Consider the following 17,668-nt stretch of genomic DNA (forward strand, 5'->3'; position numbering starts at 1 on the left):
GTGGGCGGGCACAGTGGCTCATGCCTGTAATCCCAGCACCTTGGGAGGCCAAGGCAGGTGGATCACTTGATGTCAGGAGTTCGAGACCAGCCTGGCCAACATGGCGAAACCCTGTCTCTACAAAAAATACAAAAATTAGCCGGCCGTGGTGGTGCACACTTGTGGTCCCAGCTACTTGGGAGGCTGAGGCATGAGAATCGCTTGAACCTGGGAGGCAGAGGTTGCAACGAGCTGAGATCACACCACTGCAGTCCAGCCTGGGCAACAGAGCGAGAGTATCTCCAAAACAAACAAACAAACAAATGAAAAACAGAAAGGAAAAGAAATAGTGTGTATGTTTGGGGGTTCCAGTGGGAAGAAGGACTCTTTGCTAGGTGAGGTGGTCAGAAAAGACCCCTCAAAGGAAGTGACATTTGAGCAGAGACCTGATTACAGGGAGTGTGTGAGCGCTGGAGATTTCTGGAATAAGAACATTCCAAGTGCAGGGAACAGCAAGTGCAAAGCCCCATAACATGTTCAGAAAATTAAAGGTGTGTTAGTGTGTCTGAAATGGCATAAAACAGAAGGAGAAGGACGAATGTGATCAGAGAGGTCAAAGAGGCCAAATCTAGTAGGACCTTCTAACCTGAGGAGCTTGGCTCACTCTGGCTGCTGGGTAAGAATAGAGCATCAGATGGTAGGGGTGGACAAGGGACACTGGATGGGAGGTTCTTTCCATTGCGCAGGTGAGAGATGATCACAGCTTAAACTAGGGTGGTGCTGATGCAGGTTGTGGAAATGGGTGGAGTCTGGAAGCATTTAGAAAGCAGAGTCAATGAAATTCTCTGAAGAACTGAATATGGAGGGGGAGAGAAAGAGAAGAGTCAAGGAATCTTCCAGAAGGGGCATCTCAGCCTGCTTTGGAACTCTCTGACCCCCACCAAGGTGCACCCCCATCAAGGTGCAAGACTGTACTTTCTGAGGCCTCTGCCTAGGCCTTCATCCTTGAACCCCTATACTCAATTATCCCTTCTCTATTACTCGTTCTTTCAATCTCAACCTGCCCCTCTTCATACTACTTGGCCCCTTGCATCCTTCTGGATGATCTTTCAACCCTTGACTTCCATCACCACCCAGATGTGTTATGGCTGATTCCCAGCATGGCATTCTTTCTAATTTCCACATCTATGATATGCAAAGAACTGTGCAAAGTGTTGGATGGGGAGACAAAAGTATAATTTAAAAGAATGCCTCTGCCCTCCAGACATAGAAACGATTAAATGAGTCCTGAACAGTGATGTGATGGTGGCCCCTTCAGGAGTTCATCAGCAGGCAGAGAAGTGAATTGGAGGCTGGGTACAGTGGCTCACCCCTATAATCCCAGCACTTTGGGTAGCTGAGGTGGGCAGATCACCTGAGATCGGGAGTTCAAGACCAGCCTGACCAACATAGAGAAACCCTGTCTGTACTAAAAATACAAAAAATTAGCCGGCCATGGTGGTGCATGCCTGTAATCCCAGCTACTCAGGAGGCTGAGGCAGGAGAGTCTCTTGAACCCGGGAGGAAGAGGTTGCAGTGAGCCAAGATCGTGCCATTGCACTCCAGCCTGGGCAACAAGCTCCAGCCTGGGCAACAAGAGCGAAACTCTGTCAGAAAGAAAGACAGAGAGAAAGAAAGGAAGGAAGGAAGGGAGGGAGGGAGAGAAGGAAGGAAGGATGGAAGGAAGGAAGGAAGGAAGGAAGGAAGGGGAAAGAAAGAAAAAAGAGAGAGAGAAAGAAAGAAAGAAAGAGAAAGAAAGGAAGAGTCCTAAGGGAAGGAGAGATGTCAAAGGAGAGGAGTGCACCGAAGTCCCCAGTCAGCAATGTCTGGTGCCCGGGCTGAACATTCCAGCTTGCTTCAAAACATTCTGCATTTGAATTTTGAAACCTCTACTGCACCGGCCTGGAATCAGTTGTTTATTTTGGACATTTTGGAAGACTCCTTGATCTTGTCCATCAGGGAGTTAAATGCAGAAGCCTGCAGAAGCCGAGCTGAAGCACAGTGCCAGGGAGTACTGGGGCCCGTGCACCCAGAGCACAGCCTGAAAGAGCACACACAGCTTCAGCAAAGTGTTGCTGCTGGGAAGGAAGGTGTGGTGTTGCCTGATTTTCCTACTTTTTAAGAGAATCAGGAAATCCACATTAAAAAAAAAATTATTCTTAATTTTGCTCATTGGAAACTAGTGTTTCAAAAATAAATTAATCCCTCTCTTTCTAGTTCTTCCTAGAGTGAGGAAAAGCTGGGTTGAGAGGGCAAACAAATTAACTAATTAATTAACTAATTAAACACTTTGGGGGGGCCAACACAAAATTTTTTCGTGGATAAGATATGGCCAAGTGGTTATATCAGTTTGAGGTTTCTAGACCTACCAATAGCTATAACCAAAAGGCTAATATAAAACCACAAATGGCATAGAGTTACATGTTTTAAGGGGAAAAAAATGAAGGGTGTTAGCCAAGTTATCCTTCATCACTTGAAAGAAGATTGAAGCCAAGGCATTTTGTCTAAGGATAGCCTGATACTGTGTACTCACAAGCAACTGATGTTAATTGTTCTTAATGTACTTCAAAATGCCAAATGAAAAGAGCAAACCTCCCTACCTCACAAAACAGCCAAGTTGGAGCTAAAAGTGTCCCACTCAACAATTCTCCCGAGAGCCAGCTTTCTTCTGGGTGATTACCCTCCTACACAGGCAAGGATCCCCAGAGCCGAAGACTAGGAATAATTTACACAGGACACCATCTGTCTTTTTTTTTTTTTTTTTTTTTTTTTTGAGACGGAGTCTCACTCTGTCACCCAGACTGGAGTCCAGTGGTGCAATCTCGGCTCACTGCAATCTCCACCTCCCGGGTTCAAGTGATTCTCCTGCCTCAGCCTCCTGAATAGCTGGGATTACAGGCGCTCACCACCATGCCTGGCTAATTTTTTTTTGTATTTTTAGTAGAGATGGGGTTTCACCATGTTGGTCAGGCTGGTCTCGAACTCCTGACCTCAGGTGATCCACCCACCTCGGCCTCCCAAACTGCTGGGATTACAGGTGTGAGCCACAGCGCCCAGCCCCCACCATCTGTCTTTAAAAAAAAAGAGAGAGAGAGAGAGAATTGACTATGATATCTTGAGATCAGGGTAGCCAGTGGGTAGTCCCCAAAGGCTTTATCCACAGGTGGGTGTTCAGAACCTGAGATGCGCCATCTAGCGTTAGAGAAGGGTCTGGATTTGCGCCCCCGCCCCCGATGGAGCTTCGAAGATGACTTTATCCCACAGGGGGAAATAAGATTGTATTCAGCTAATGTTCTTCTTTCCTCACAAAACCCCTGTGCTGTGTTAGCTTATTTTCTTGGCTGACGGTGAAGAGCGAATCTGAAGAAGAATGCCTGGGCTTGTGTCCCAGATCTGCACTTATTGACACCTAACTCCCCAGTCAAGTTACTTAACCTCTCTTACTCTGGGTTCCTCATTTGTAAAAGGGGATAACAAATACCACCTGCCCTCGAAGGGAGGCTGGAAGGATTAAATGAGTTGACATATGGAAAGAACTTAGCAAAATGCCTGGTATTTAGTTCTCAGTGTTCATTAGCTATTCTCTTCACTAATCATGTACTTTACATGGTCTAAGGAGAGGAAACCAGGAGTCAGAAATTCTAGCTTCCAGTTGCTGCTTATGCTGTGTTTTGACCTCTCTGGACCTAAGTTTCTTCTGTAAAATGAGGATGATGACCAGGCACAGTGGCTCATGCCGGTAATTCCAGCACTTTGGGAGGCTGAGGCGGGTGGATCACCTGAGGTCAGGAGTTCGAGACCAGCCTGGCCAACATGGTGAATCCCTGTCTCTACTAAAAATACAAAAAATTAGCTGAGCATGATGGCATGCACCTGCAATCCCAGCTACTTGGGAGGCTGAGGCAGGAAAATCGCTTGAACCCAGGAGGCGGAGGTTGCAGTGAGCCGAGATTGCGCCATCGTACTCCAGCCTGGGTGACAAGAGCAAAACTCTGTCTTGAAAAAAAAGAAAAAAAAAAGAGGTTGATTAGACTAGTCAGAAAGTCCCAAACTGGCTGTGCATGAGTTACTCACAAAGCATTTAAAGTGCAGATTCCCAGGCCCCATTTAGAAGATCCTATTTCTGAACATATGTCTGAGACTAGTCTAAGAAGACTTTTAAAAGGGATCTTTCAGGTCAAAATTTTATGATGGATTTTCACAGATTCATGATCCCATCCCCTCTGTCCAAGTCCATTTTTGATTGGGATTGAGAATTCCCTCAACTACATAGCTTGACCCCAGATCAAAAGAATCAGAGGAGCTCATCTCTTCTACCAGTATTCCATTCTGAACTTAGTTCTCACCACGGTCAACAGGCTCCCGATCTTTCCCAGCCCCAAACCTTGAGCATTTAATGACTCTCCATTCGTCTTTTCCAAAATCTCAGCAAATCCTGATTTTTTTCTTAACTCAATAGCCCTGGATCTGTATCTCCTTACATCCAGCTCTGGCTCTTGGCCCATGCTCTTCCCTGTATGGCCTCCCTCCCTTTGCTAAAGAATTTAAAGAACCCAAACCTGTGGGTAGGCTGAAAGCCATGACGCTTGTCACGTTGGAGTAGCTTTTCTGAATTAGATTGGCTGACCCCCAATCTTTCTCTCTCAACGTCCCAGGGCAGCTGGGCTGGCTGCCTGGGCTGGCTGCCACTTTCAACCATGCTGTGGTCCAGGTGGAGGACTCTAAGAATTTGGCTTGGCCTCTCCAATGAAAAGATGTTAGTTTGATCACAGAGCGTCTGTCCTTGCACAGGGAAAAGTGTGTCACCATATATCTGAGATTCTAAGAATCCAAACAACCATGAGATTACAGCAGAATGGAGCCTTGTAGATGGGGTGTTTTTTCTGAGACATCTGTTACCCCACTAGTCGCCAGGGCTGTCTGGCCTGATCTGGCTGGCATGTTGCCTCTCCCTGTAAAAGAGTGCAAAGACATTGGCAAAGCTCACCCAAATATATATGAATTTGGCTGTCAGTTTCCAAAAGTTCACTTGGAAGTTAATTATTTGGAACTCAGAACATATTTTCCCATAACAGTAATATAATAAATGGTGATTATATTTCCAGGCTGACATGCAAGTGTGTTTAACCCTTAACATGTTTGAAATGCTGCATATTTCAGAGGGAAAAAGCAGTATACCAACAATACAGTCAAAATACCAGGGATTCAATAATACTGAAAAATAATGTCAGGACAAAAGCTTAATAAATTCAATTAACATATAGCACTGTTCTATGCCCTGGGGTGGTAAAGAAAGCAGGCGAGTTTCCTATCCTCATGAGTTTACATTCTTTATTAGTTTCTCTGTTTATGGTCATCTTCCCCTGGGTATGTAAGCTGTCTGTGGGCTGGAATCTGGTCTGTCTTGTTCTCTGGTGTTGGTCCAATGCCTAGAATAATGCCTAGCACATAGGATGTGATCAACAAATATTTGTTGAATGAATAAGTTCTAGTTGGAAAGACAATAAACAAGTAAGCAGACAAATATGCAATCGTTTGCAGATGTGATAAATGCTATGAAGAAAAATGAAGCAGAGATCATAGGAATGGAGGTGGCTGGGGTTTTTTTTGTTTTTGTTTTTTTAAAGCTAGGGTCTTGCTTTGCCGCCCAGGCTGGAATGCAGTGGTACAATCGTAGTTCACTGCAGCCTAGAACTCCTGGACTCAAGTGATCCTCCTGCCTTAGCTTCCCAAGTAACTGTGCTATGCTCACACCACCACACCTCGCTAATTTTGGAGGTGGCTGTTTTTGGTGGGGTGGTCAGAATGGCATCTCTGAAGAAATACTACTTGCACAGAGATCTGAATGAAAGAAAGAATCATGGAAGATCTGAGAGAAGAGGGAAGAAGGAGTCTTGTTTTTTTTTTTTTTTGAGACAGAGTCTCGCACTATCGCCCAGGCTGGAGTGTAGTGGTGTGATCTCGGCTCACTGCAACCTCTGCCTCCCAGGTTCAAGTGATTCTCCTGCCTCAGCCTCCCCAGTAGCTGGGATTACAGGTGCCTGCCACCATGCCCAGCTAAGTTTTTTGTATTTTTAGTAGAGACAGGGTTTCGCTATGTTGGCCAGGCTGTTCTCAAATGCCTGACCTTGTGATCCACCCACCTCGACCTCCCAAAGTGCTGGGATTACAGGCATGAGCCACTGCGCCCGGCCAACTCCTGCTTTTAATATCAGACCAGGACATTTATACTGATGTTCCCTCTGAGATCAACTAAAATACCTAGAAAACATTTAAATAATGTGAAAAAATAGTTATTAAAGTGGTGAGGAATTGCCAGGCAAAAACTAGGAGAAGGGGAGGACCATCACTTAAAGCCACTGTTGCCATGCGGACGTCCATGGATTGGAATACATATCTGCAAAACCAAGCTGTCTTTTGACGTCATAAGTCAAGGGGAACGAACCTCAAAGCCCAGGAAGAAGATGGGGACTCTGTACTTGAAGCTGGGGCCCCTTAGGAGCTGCATCTTCTGGGTAAATGTGAAGCAGAAATAAACCAGTTCTTACTCAGACTTGCAACTTGATTCAAGTCACCTGGATAGTACAAGAGACCTTGAGCCTAGAACTTGAGTTAAAGTAGTTCTAGACAAGAAGCAGTGCCAGGTACCTGGCAGAATCAAGAGGAAAACCCTATCACTCTGAGCTGCAAATTATTTCTAAATGGAATTTCTAGCATGTAGCCACGTATAACCAGGAAGGCCCACAAAACCCTGAGATATTGACATTATCCAACGCAGCCAATAAAACAACTAGGCTTGCTTGTTTCTTGAGGTCAGAGGCTGCCTCTTCAAAGAAATAAAATTCAGACTTAAAAATTTGTGCAGAAACTCAAAATCATATTAAGATCTGGGGCAAGAACATTCCAGGCCAAGAAGAGAGCAAGTACAAAGGCCCTGGGGCAGGAATAAGCTTGGCATGCTAAAAAGATAGAAACTCTCTGGCAGGAGCAGAGGGAGCAAGAGTTAGAGGTGGGAGGTGAGTTCCGAGAGGAAGGTAAAGGTGAAGGTCAGATCATGTGGGTCTCAAGGGATTTTAGGTTGTAGTCTGTGTGTCAAGGGAAGCCATTTGATGCCTTGGAGCAGTGAAGTGGTATGACTTAATTTACTTAATTTTATGAAAGTCAGTTTGGCTTTTGTATAGAAAATAGGCTGTAAGGAAGCAAAAATAGAAGCAAGGAAACCAATTAATAGGTTATTGAATGGTCCAAGTGAGAGATGATGGAGGCTTAGAGTAAGGTGGTGATGATGGAGGTGGTGGGAAATGAATTCAGAATATACAGTGAATTGAACTAGACATGGGGTGTGACAAAAAGCTTGCCATAGCTCTTCACCTCCATGTACTTTCCGTATGACCCCATTCTCCCCCAACCCACATGGTTTTTCCTTCCATCAGTAGACAGCTCTTTAGTTGGCATTTTCAGCCCAAGCCTTTTTTCTGTGTTTTACATCTATAGAGCCAACTGCCTTCTGAAATGTTCCACACCTCAATGTCACCAGACCTTATACTGAACATGCCCCAAACTCAGCTTATTATTTTCCCCTCTAAACTGTTTTTTTCCTCCTCAATTTCCTATCTTAGTTGATGATACCACTTTTCACTCAATCATATAAGCCAAAACCTTTGGATCAATTTTAGACTTCTCACTTCCACATTCAATTGGTAACTAGGGACTGGCAATTCTACCTCCCTAACTTCTTTGGAAGTTGTCAGTTTCTTTCTATTTTCATGGCTTCTGCCCTAGATCAAACCTTCATCACCTCTCTCTAGACTATTGTCATAGTCTCCCACCTGTCTCCCAGGTGATGATCTCAGTCCCTGCCCATCTGTTAGTCTAAAGTATGCATCTTACTAAAGTGTAGAGGTGACACTTCTGGGGCTGCCAATTGCTTAAAGAAGGTTCAAACTCCTTAAAATGGGTTACAAGGGCCTTCCAACCCCTCTTGATCTTTCTCCATTTTCTCTATGCTTTTGATCCTACTATATCCTGCTCTTACCAGTTATCTATGGCTTCCTGGACGTGCCTTTGCATGTGCTAGGTAGTTTGCCAGTATGCCCTTCCTCCTTCTGCTGCCCATCAACTTGGCAAACTCCCACCCTTCTTGTAGGAACAACTGAAGCATAAGTTTCTCTAAGAAGTATCCCTCCTCCTGTCCTTCCAGAATTGAGTTAATCATCTATGAAAGCTCTGTGTTTAGTATAGACCTCCCTCCAGGGTAGCACTTTTCCACTTAGGTTATTTTTTACTTAGGTTTTTTTTTAATGTATGTTTTACCTACTGAGTTTCTTGAGGTCAGAGGCTGCCTGATATGACTATGTCTTCTGCTCCCTACACTATGCCTGGCACATAGCAGGCACTCAGCTAAAGCTTTTTTTTTTTTTTTTTTGGAGACAGGGTCTTGCTCTGTTACCCAGGAGTGGAGTGCAGTGGATTGGATTGGACATGGGGTGTGATCTCACTGCAGCCTCAACCTCCTGGGCTCAAGTGATCCTCCTACCTCAGACTCCCAAGTAGCTGCAACTACAGGCATGCACCACAAAACCCAGTTAATTTTTAAATTTTTTTGTAGAGATAGTGTCTCACTATGTTGCTAGGGCTGGTCTTGAACTCCTGGGCTCAAGCAATCCTCCCACCTTGGCCTCCCAAAGAGTTGGGATTATAAGCATGAGCCATTGCACCTAGCCTCAACTAAAGCTTTATGGAATGGATGAAGGAGTCGTTAAATGAACAAATACACCAGACTGTACACTCAGTCTCACAGAGCAGATCTCCAGCCCCTAGAGGAAAGCTATAGCAACCAGCGTTGGGGACATTTCATGAGCTTTCATTTTGGTGACTCTAGCCATGGCATCTGCCTCGCTCTCTAGCTGCTTTAGATGGATGGTTCACACAAAAAGTAAGAGTTCAAAATTTTTGTAGCTACTTGTACCCAAGAGCCTTAGTTACTGATTACCCTCTTTTGTGCCATGCACAAATCCCACGCCCAGCCCTTAGGACTTACCCTGAAGCAGCATTTCCTCCTAGCTTGGGTGATGCTGACAGTATTTAGGGTCCCACAGATGTACCTTAAGTTCACAGCACAAATTATCACACATGAATGTTAACACTTATCTTTCATAGTCATGTGTAATTTCTACTATAGTCCATGACCCCCGCATCTTCCCCCTTTTCCCCTCACTTATAATATGCTATTTATAGAAGAAGGAATACAGAGGAACATAAAAATGAGACAGCTAGGAAGAGAGAGGATGAACCAGAGAAGAAAAATTGGGGAAAGGAAGGAATAAAGGGAGGACCAGAAGGGAAAGAAAGGAAAAAAGAAAGAAGGAAGACAGAAAGGAGAGAAGAGAGAACAAAGGAGAGAGAGAGAAAAGAGAAAGAAAAAATAAAGGAGAATAAGGGGAAGAGAGAGGAAAATAAAGGGAGTAGAAAGAAGGAAGGAACAGAAGTAAAGAGAGAAAGAAAGAACAAAGAGAGAACTTTAAGCATCCACAGATGTCTGTGAAATTTATCTGAAGTATCTCTACTTAAACAGCAGGAACCTCGTGGCCGATATTAAACATTTAATTGACTAGAGAAACCAATCATAGAACAAAGCCCCTTTTCTTTGTGACCTATCATATGATAACCCAAACACAGGAGTTGCTATTTTTCTCCAGAAACTATCAGCCACAGCCATCTGTCTTGGTCCTAGACTGTTTAAAAACATTTTTTTTTCTTTAAACATGTGTGTGCGTATGCTTCAGCCACAGAACCAAAGTAGCCTCCATTGCAACAATGGCCGACTTGTGAGATTCAGCAGTGGTTCCCCCAGCCTGCTTCTGGCCACCAGATGTCAGACAGTCAGTGGTTCCCTTCCATCCTCACCCACCGCAGAGCCATTTCAGCCTGTGTAGGGATGGGGGTTTGCAGCCCTTTCTGAGCCCCACCCCAGATCTGAGTGGGGCCTAATCTTGCCTGAGGACAGCTGTGGGGGAAGGGAAGGAACAAAGCCACATAGGAGTGGAGCTGGGATGGAGTTATATTTCTTCCAAAAGTTCAGCAACTGCTGCTTATTGAAAAGCTTGTTTTCCGCCTGGGAATCCAGTCTTTAGCATGAGAGAATAAAAGGACAGACATAATAGTGGGATTTGAAAGGAGCACTGTGAGCTGGGGACAAGGAGGGGGGCACACAGAGTCCCCCTTCCCTGGGTACTGGCTGTGCAGTCCAGTACTGTACCATAGAACGAGAGGCAGCTGATGGTTCCTGACCCCATCACCCCACCACCTCTTCCATCTTTCTCTTCCAGTTCTTTCTTCTCTATCTCTTCCCCTTCTTTTTCCTCCTCCTTCTCCTCCTTTTCTTTCATAACTGTTGACTCAAGTCAGCAATGGAACCACAGAAAGGCGGTCAGAAGTCACACCACACAAAGATGCTGATCAGAAGGCCACAGAGCTGCCAGCCCTTCCTCTGGGGCAAAAGATAAGGTAAAAAAGACAAATGATAGTTCAGCTTACTAGTTTAGAGCTCAGGCAGGGTGTGGTGCCTCATGACTGTAATTCTAGCACTTTGGGAGGCCGAGGCAAGAGAATCCCTTGAGCTCAAGAGTTCAAGACCAGTCTCAGCAACATAGTGAGAACTCATCCCTCCCAAAAATTTAAAGTTAGTGGCACGTGCCTATCATCCTAGCTAGTCGGATGGCTTGAGCCCAGGAAGTCAAGGCTTCAGTGAGCTATGATCATGCCACTGCACTCCAGCCTGGGTGACATAGCCAGCTTTGGTTTCCTCATTGGCAAAATGAAGATAATAGCACCTGCTTTATATAAGGAGATATTGTAGTGCTTTTTCCCCATATTGTAGATATTGGGGTTAGTGTGAGGAATACAGGAATAATACACTAGGTGAAATATATAGCACATAGTAAATGCTCAGTGAATTATACACCTACTACATGCCAGGCTGTATTCCAGGTGCTGAGTGAACAAAAGAGACAAGAAGAAAATCTTGCCCTCATGGAGTTAACATTCTAGCAGGGGGAGACAGACAATAAACAAGTAAATAAATATATAGCACATCAGATGATGAAAAGTGAAAGGAGAAAAATAAAGCCAGAAAGGGGATAAAGGAGTGCTAGGAGAAGAGGGGCTGCAGTTTTAAACAGAGCAGCACAGACTCCCTGCAAATGTGATTTTTTGATTAAAGACCTAAAGGAGGTGAAGGAGCCAAGCACGCAAATGTTGAAGGGAAGAGCATTCTGGGCAGAGGGAACTGCAAGTTGCAAGGCCCTGAGTCAGGAGTACACCCAGCAAGATTGAGAAATATCTAGGAGGTTGGTGGGCTGGAGCTCAGTGAGGGAGGGAGAGCAGTAGGAAGTGGGGCAGGAAAGGCAATGGTGTGTGCGCACAGGAGGGGAAGTGCAGCACAGAGTGCAATCGTGTAGGAACTTGTTAGCCATTGAAAACTCTGGGGAGTTTTAAGGAGAGGAATGATAGAATCTGATTCATGTTTTCAGAGGATTGCTCTGGCTGCTGTGCTGCAAATAGGCTATGGGGATCAAGAGTGTCAGTAGGGAAACCAGTTAAAGGTCAGTGCAATAAGCCAGGTGAAAGATGGTGGTGGCTTGGACTAGGTAGTGGAGAAGGAGGTAGTGATAAGGGGTTGGATTCAGGATATAATTTTTAAGGAAGAGCTGTCAGAGTTTGGTGATGGATTTAACAGGAAGTGTGAAAATTAGAGAGGAGTTCAAAAATGTCTCTGAGGTTTTTGGCCTGAGCAATGGAAAGGATGGAGTGGCTATTTGCTAAGATGAGGAAAACTGTAAGTGGAGCAAATTTGGGGGTGGGGATGAGATGGAGTGGGTGGTAGATGTTATGAATTATGTTTTGGACATTGTGAGAGATTATTACCTTAATAGCCCCCAGTGAGTCATGTACTGGGCCTTATATACTGGGGCTTGCCCTCTTAGAATGCTGCCTTGGCCTTAAAAGGAATCCTACTGAAGAACCATATGGAGGACAGCCAAAATGCCCTGGTCAATAGCCTCAACTAATATCTAGACACATAAGCAAGGACATCTTAAACCATCCAGTAAAGCTCCAAAAGACTTCAGTGACGTGAATGACCCAAGGCAAGAACAGAAGAGCCACCTAGCTGAGCTCAGACTAAATTGCCACTAAACTTCAGAGTTTAATTATGTAGCAATATTTAACTGGTACAATCATGTTAAATTTGAGATGCCTTGTGCACATTCAGATTAGGATGTCAAGTAGGCTGTTGGATGCCTGAGTCTAGAATCTAGGGAAGATGTCCAGGCTGAAAACACAGTTCAGGAATTATGAGCATATAGATGATAAAGTCATGAGACTGATAAAAACAGCAAGGAAGTGAGTAAAGGTAGAGAAGTTTAAGGACTGAGCCCTGGGGAAGCATAACATTTAGAAAGGAAGAGGAATCCCTAAAAGTGAAAAAGGACGAGCCAGTGCAACAGGAGGAAAACCAGGCATGTTTGGTTTTGGAAACGAAGTACAGAATGTGTTTCTGGGAGGAACGAGTAAGCAATTGTGTTGGATACTGCTACCTAATCAACTAAGATGAGGACTGAGAATTAATCATTGGATTTAGTCGAGGCATGTCTTTGGTTACATTGAGAGAAACAATTTTACTAGAGTCCGAAGTGTGGAAGCCTGCTTAGGAGGAGTTAAAGAATGAGAGGAGAAGAATTAAAGCCAGGGCTATAGATAACCCTTTTAAGGAATTCTCATATAAAGAAAAATGGGGAAATGGGTCCATAGTGGTAAAAGGATCTGTGGTTAAGAGACAGGTTTTAAGATTGAGAGCATATTATTTATAGATATGAAAGATCTAGTAGAGAGAGGAAAATCAAGTGATGAAGAATACAGAACAAAGATTTGCTGGATGATATCCTTGAATAGATGAGTGGGAATGGGACCCGTTGAAGGCATTGGCTTTAGCTGGGAGCAAGGATGAATCTTATATAATGTGAGAGGAAAGGCAGAATATGTGGGCACTGACATAAGTTGGTGGGCACATGTAGGTAGAAGAATATAAAATTTTTTTGCTTATGTTTTCTCAGCAAGGTCATTGGCTGAGCTTGAGGATGGGGGAGGGTTGTTGGAACGTTGAGGAGAAAGAAGATAAGAAATTCTCGTCTAGAAATGAACAGTATCCATTGTTATTATCTTCCTGTAGGAGGCAAGGGCTCCCAACTTACTCATTATATCCAAGAGCTCAAGACTCCTGTTCTGATGGGCCCAGGCTTGATATAGCCTGTAATGTCATGAGATCTTGGCTGGCACTATTATGCCTAAACAAAGCCATTTCTTACTTTCTCTTTTGTTCATGTGGTGGTCATGTGCTTAGGGGAATCTGAGTCTTTTCCCTGACCAAGGCTGTTAATCTTGGTTAGTGTGAGCCAATCAAGATAGTTTTATTTTTTTGGCCAGCAATTCTTTTAGGTACAAACATGTGTTACAATTCTGACCAATAATATGTGACAGGACATCTGCCGGTAGTCTCTTAGAAAAGATTTTCCTTTCTGATATCAACAGAATCATGGAAGGAATGTTTCTTCTGTTTCTTTTCTTTGCTCTATGTGTTGAAACTGGATCTGCAGCAGCCATGTTTTACCAGGACTAAGCGTGGCCCACAGGCTGAAGAAGGCAGTTCTGTAATGAGTCCCTGAACCACTGAATTCAATCCTGGAGCCTGCCTGCCTGCAGACTTCTTAATACGTGAAATATTGTAGGCCGGTCGCGGTGGCTCACGGTTGTAATCCCAGCACTTTGGAAGGCCGAGGCAGGCGGATCACGAGGTCAGGAGATCCAGACCATGGTGAAACCCCGTCTCTACTAAAAATACAAAAAATTAGCCAGGCGTGATGGCGGACGCCTGTAGCCCCAGCTACTCGGAGAGGCTGAGGCAGGAGAATGGTGTGAACCCTGGAGGCGGAGCTTGCAGTGAGCCGAGATTGCGCCACTGCACTCCGGCCTGGGCGACAGAGCAAGACTCTGTCTCAAAAAAAAAAAAAAAAAAAATATATATATATATATATATAGTTATATATTTTCCTTATTGACTATGCCTTTTTTGTTGGTTCATCTGTGATTTACAGTGGGAATAAATGTGATGCATAGATCATCAGCAAAATGGATGCAGAATTCAGCTTGGGACCATTGAGAACACAAATTCAATTCAGTGCAATATAGACACAATGAGAAAAATGTACCAGGCACAGTATTAGACACAGAAGAATAAAACTTGCTTACCATGAATATCTTATGACAAATATATATGTGTGTGCATTTTAAACTGGGGATAATAAAAATATCAAAATTACTATTTTAGAAAGCAGAATATGTTTAGTGCCTTGAAAGAGATATAGGAAGTCAAAGAAGATAGTGATAACATCCATTTGGAGAAACTGGGGTAGTGTCGATCAAGGAAGTAAGGACTAGAAAATAGGGAACAGTAGGCCTGGCAAGGTGGCTCATGCCTGTAATCCCAGCATTTTGGGAGGCTGAGACAGGTGAATCACTTGAGGCCTGGAGTTCAAGACCAGCCTGGACAACATGGTGAAACCCCGTCTCTACTAAAAATACAAAAATTAGCCAGGTGTGGTGGTGCACGCCTGTAATCTCAGCTACTAAGGAGGCTGAGGCACGAGAATCACTTGAATCCGGGAGGTGGAGGTTGCAGTGAGCTGAGATCATGCCACTGCACTCCAGCCTAGGTGACAAAGTGAGACTCTGTCTCCAGAAAAAAAAAAAAAAAAGAAAGAAAATAAATAAATAAGGAACAATAGTAATAAATATACAGGCAAGAAAGTGGACTGGTCTGGAAAACTTCGTGGTAAGATTGGTTTGGCTGACTTACAGAGTGTAGAGGGGGATAATGAAAATAATGTTGGAAAGTTACATTGGGTCAGGATTTGAGAGGCCTTAAATGGTAGGCCAAGAAATGTAGGTTTGCTTAGGTTGGAAATGGCAGCCCCTAGAGATTTATTTATTATTATTTTTTAATAGGAAAGTAACATGGTCAGAGCTGAGTCTGGGAAAAGTCATCTTTAGCAGGGGGACTGAAGACATTTCTTTTTTATCCAACAATAACTAATCATTTTAGTCATTTACCACACCCTCAGTATATGCAGATGTTTAATATGAACACATCTGAAGCCTCAGCAAGAATAAACCAGAGAGAATTACATTCTTAGACCCAAGGAATGAGAGGCAGCATCAAGACATAGAATCTGCCTTGGCCTCAGGCAAGCCTCTTCAGCCCTTTTCTCTGGGTCCCACCCACTTCATTTAGGCTCCCTGGAACTTCAGAGAGCCCTCATTCCAATTTAAATCTTCCCCCAGAGTCCAAATTTGCACGAGGACAGTAGTTCTATTTCTCTGGTCTCCAACACTTTTTTTTTTTTTTTTTTTTTTTTTTTTTGGAGACATGGTCTTGCTCTGCTGCCCATGCTGGAGTGCAGTGGTGGAAATCATAGCTCACTGCAGCCTCAATCTCAGCTCAGGCGATCCTCCCACCTCAGCCTCAGGAGTATCTGGGATTACAGATGCATTCCACCATACTTGGCTAATTTTCTTTTAATTTATTTTTTTGGTTGAGACAAGGTCTTGCTATATTGCCCAGGCTGGTCTTGAACTCCTGTGCTCCAGCAATCCTCCCACCTGGGCCTCCCTAAGTGCTGAGATTACAGGCCTGAACCACCACACTCAGACCTTCAACATTTTCATACAGTGGGACTCCTCCAGTCAGTGATGGTACCCTTTGCAGAACATCGTGAAATACTGATGTATTTAAATCCAAAATACTGCCTATGAATTAGCACAAAATTACATATTTAGCTACTTTGTGCTTAAGTTGCTTAAAAATGTTAAATTTGGGCCAGGCATGGTGGCTCACGCCTGTAATCCCAGCACTCTGGGAGGCCGAGGCTGGCAGATCATGAGGTCAAGAGTTTGAGACCAGCCTGGCCAACATAGTGAAACCCTGTCACTACTAAGAATACAAAAATTAGCCAGGCGTGGTGGCACATGCCTATAATCCCAGCCAGCTGGGAGGCTGAGGCAGGAGAATTGCTTGAACCCAGGAGGCAGAGGTTGCAGTGAGCCAAGACTGTGCCACTGCACTCCAGCCTGGGCAACAGAGCAAGACTCTGTCTCGGGGGGAAAGAAAAGTTAAATTTAATTAAACTTACAGACACTAACACATAATATAAAACCACAACCGTAAGCCCAAACACCTGTCCATAGAAAAAAACTGTCAAACTAAGCACTGTCGGCTATGTCTGGGTCCATTAATATTCATTTGTTACTTGCTAATTCTGTCATCTGCTAGCACTGGCCAGTGGACAAGGAATAACAGGAGCCAAAGATTTAATAAAAATTTAGAGAGAGAAAACTAAAAGCGGAAGATACTCTATCCATTAACTTAATTTTTCTGGGAATTAGTATATTTATTCATTCAACAAAGATTGATTGAGCAGCTACTGTGTGGCAGGCACCATGCTAAGGAGAGGCGACACGAAGAAGTAAGGTACAGTCCTGTCTTCCAGAGATGTCTAGGAGGGGAGACAGCCAAGAAATGCTAACGAGCAAACACAAAGTGAGTATTAAGGTGGAAGTGATGCAGGGCCCTCCAGAGCTCTGGGGTTAGAGAGGGCTTCAGAGAGGATGTCATAAGAGGTAAGTTTTTTTTCTGAGAGGCAGTGTCTCACTCTGTTACTCAGGCTAGAGTGCAGTAGTGCGATCATAGCTCACTGTAACCTCAAAACTCCTGGGCTCAAGCAATCCTCCTGGGTCGGCCTCCCAACATGCTAGGTTTCCACACCTGTTAGCGGTAAGCCTGGAAGATAGACTCAAAGTATCTAAGCCAGTGCTTCTCAGAGTGTGGGGTTTCGTAGAGCAGCAAATTGTCTGTGGAATTGGCGGTTGGGGTTGCCAGGACTAAGAGAAGGTTATCAACTGTTACATTTGTGAAATAATGTTTATTGAGAATATCATCCACCATCATTATAATTTTATAGAAGAAAGGACATTTTCAAACCAAAAAGAAAAAAATAAAAAATAAATAAAATGGACATAATATCAGGCAAAAATGAAGTGTCCTTCAATTGGTATGAATTTAGTTTTGTGAAGAACTCATTGCATTGTCTTTATTTGTCTTGTTTCAGGGAGAGAAGCTGGAGAAGTTGCCACGAGCAGAGTAAAGAGACATAGGCAGAGGTCCTTAGGCATCTGGTCTTCATTTTTTCCCTGGGGCTGAGGTTCTAGCCACTCTGGGTTTGGGGAAGCAGAGCCAACAACCTGTCCCCAGGGTCACATGATCTTCCTCGGCCCTAGGCACTGTGTCCTGGGGAGTACCAGGAGTGAGCAGGACTTTCACCATAAAAAATACTAAAGATTCTAGTTTATGACTACATTGGTATAAGGAAGACTATAATCTTTGACCTCCAAAAGTTTATTATTTTTCTTCTGACATTAAAACAAGTAAAACCTTTTTCTGGACCCCTAAAAGTGTTGTGTGCCTAAGACATGCCCGTTCTAAACTTTAGGCGGCGTGCAGTAGGGTGGGGTCCCAAAAGTCTTCCTTATCACCATAATC

General features: G+C 44.0%; 1 non-coding gene across 1 annotated transcript; it reads left to right on the forward strand.

Annotated features, from left to right (window-relative positions):
- The first annotated feature begins 2,214 nt into the window (after positions 1-2,214).
- On the forward strand, positions 2,215-2,292 carry MIR320B-1 (microRNA mir-320b-1). The gene has a single exon (NR_035740.1). It is a non-coding gene; the product is annotated as a microRNA mir-320b-1 (primary transcript).
- Positions 2,293-17,668: the final 15,376 nt, after the last annotated feature.

This window comes from Pan troglodytes, chromosome 1, assembly GCF_028858775.2.
Source record: "Pan troglodytes isolate AG18354 chromosome 1, NHGRI_mPanTro3-v2.0_pri, whole genome shotgun sequence".
NCBI lineage: Eukaryota > Metazoa > Chordata > Mammalia > Primates > Hominidae > Pan > Pan troglodytes.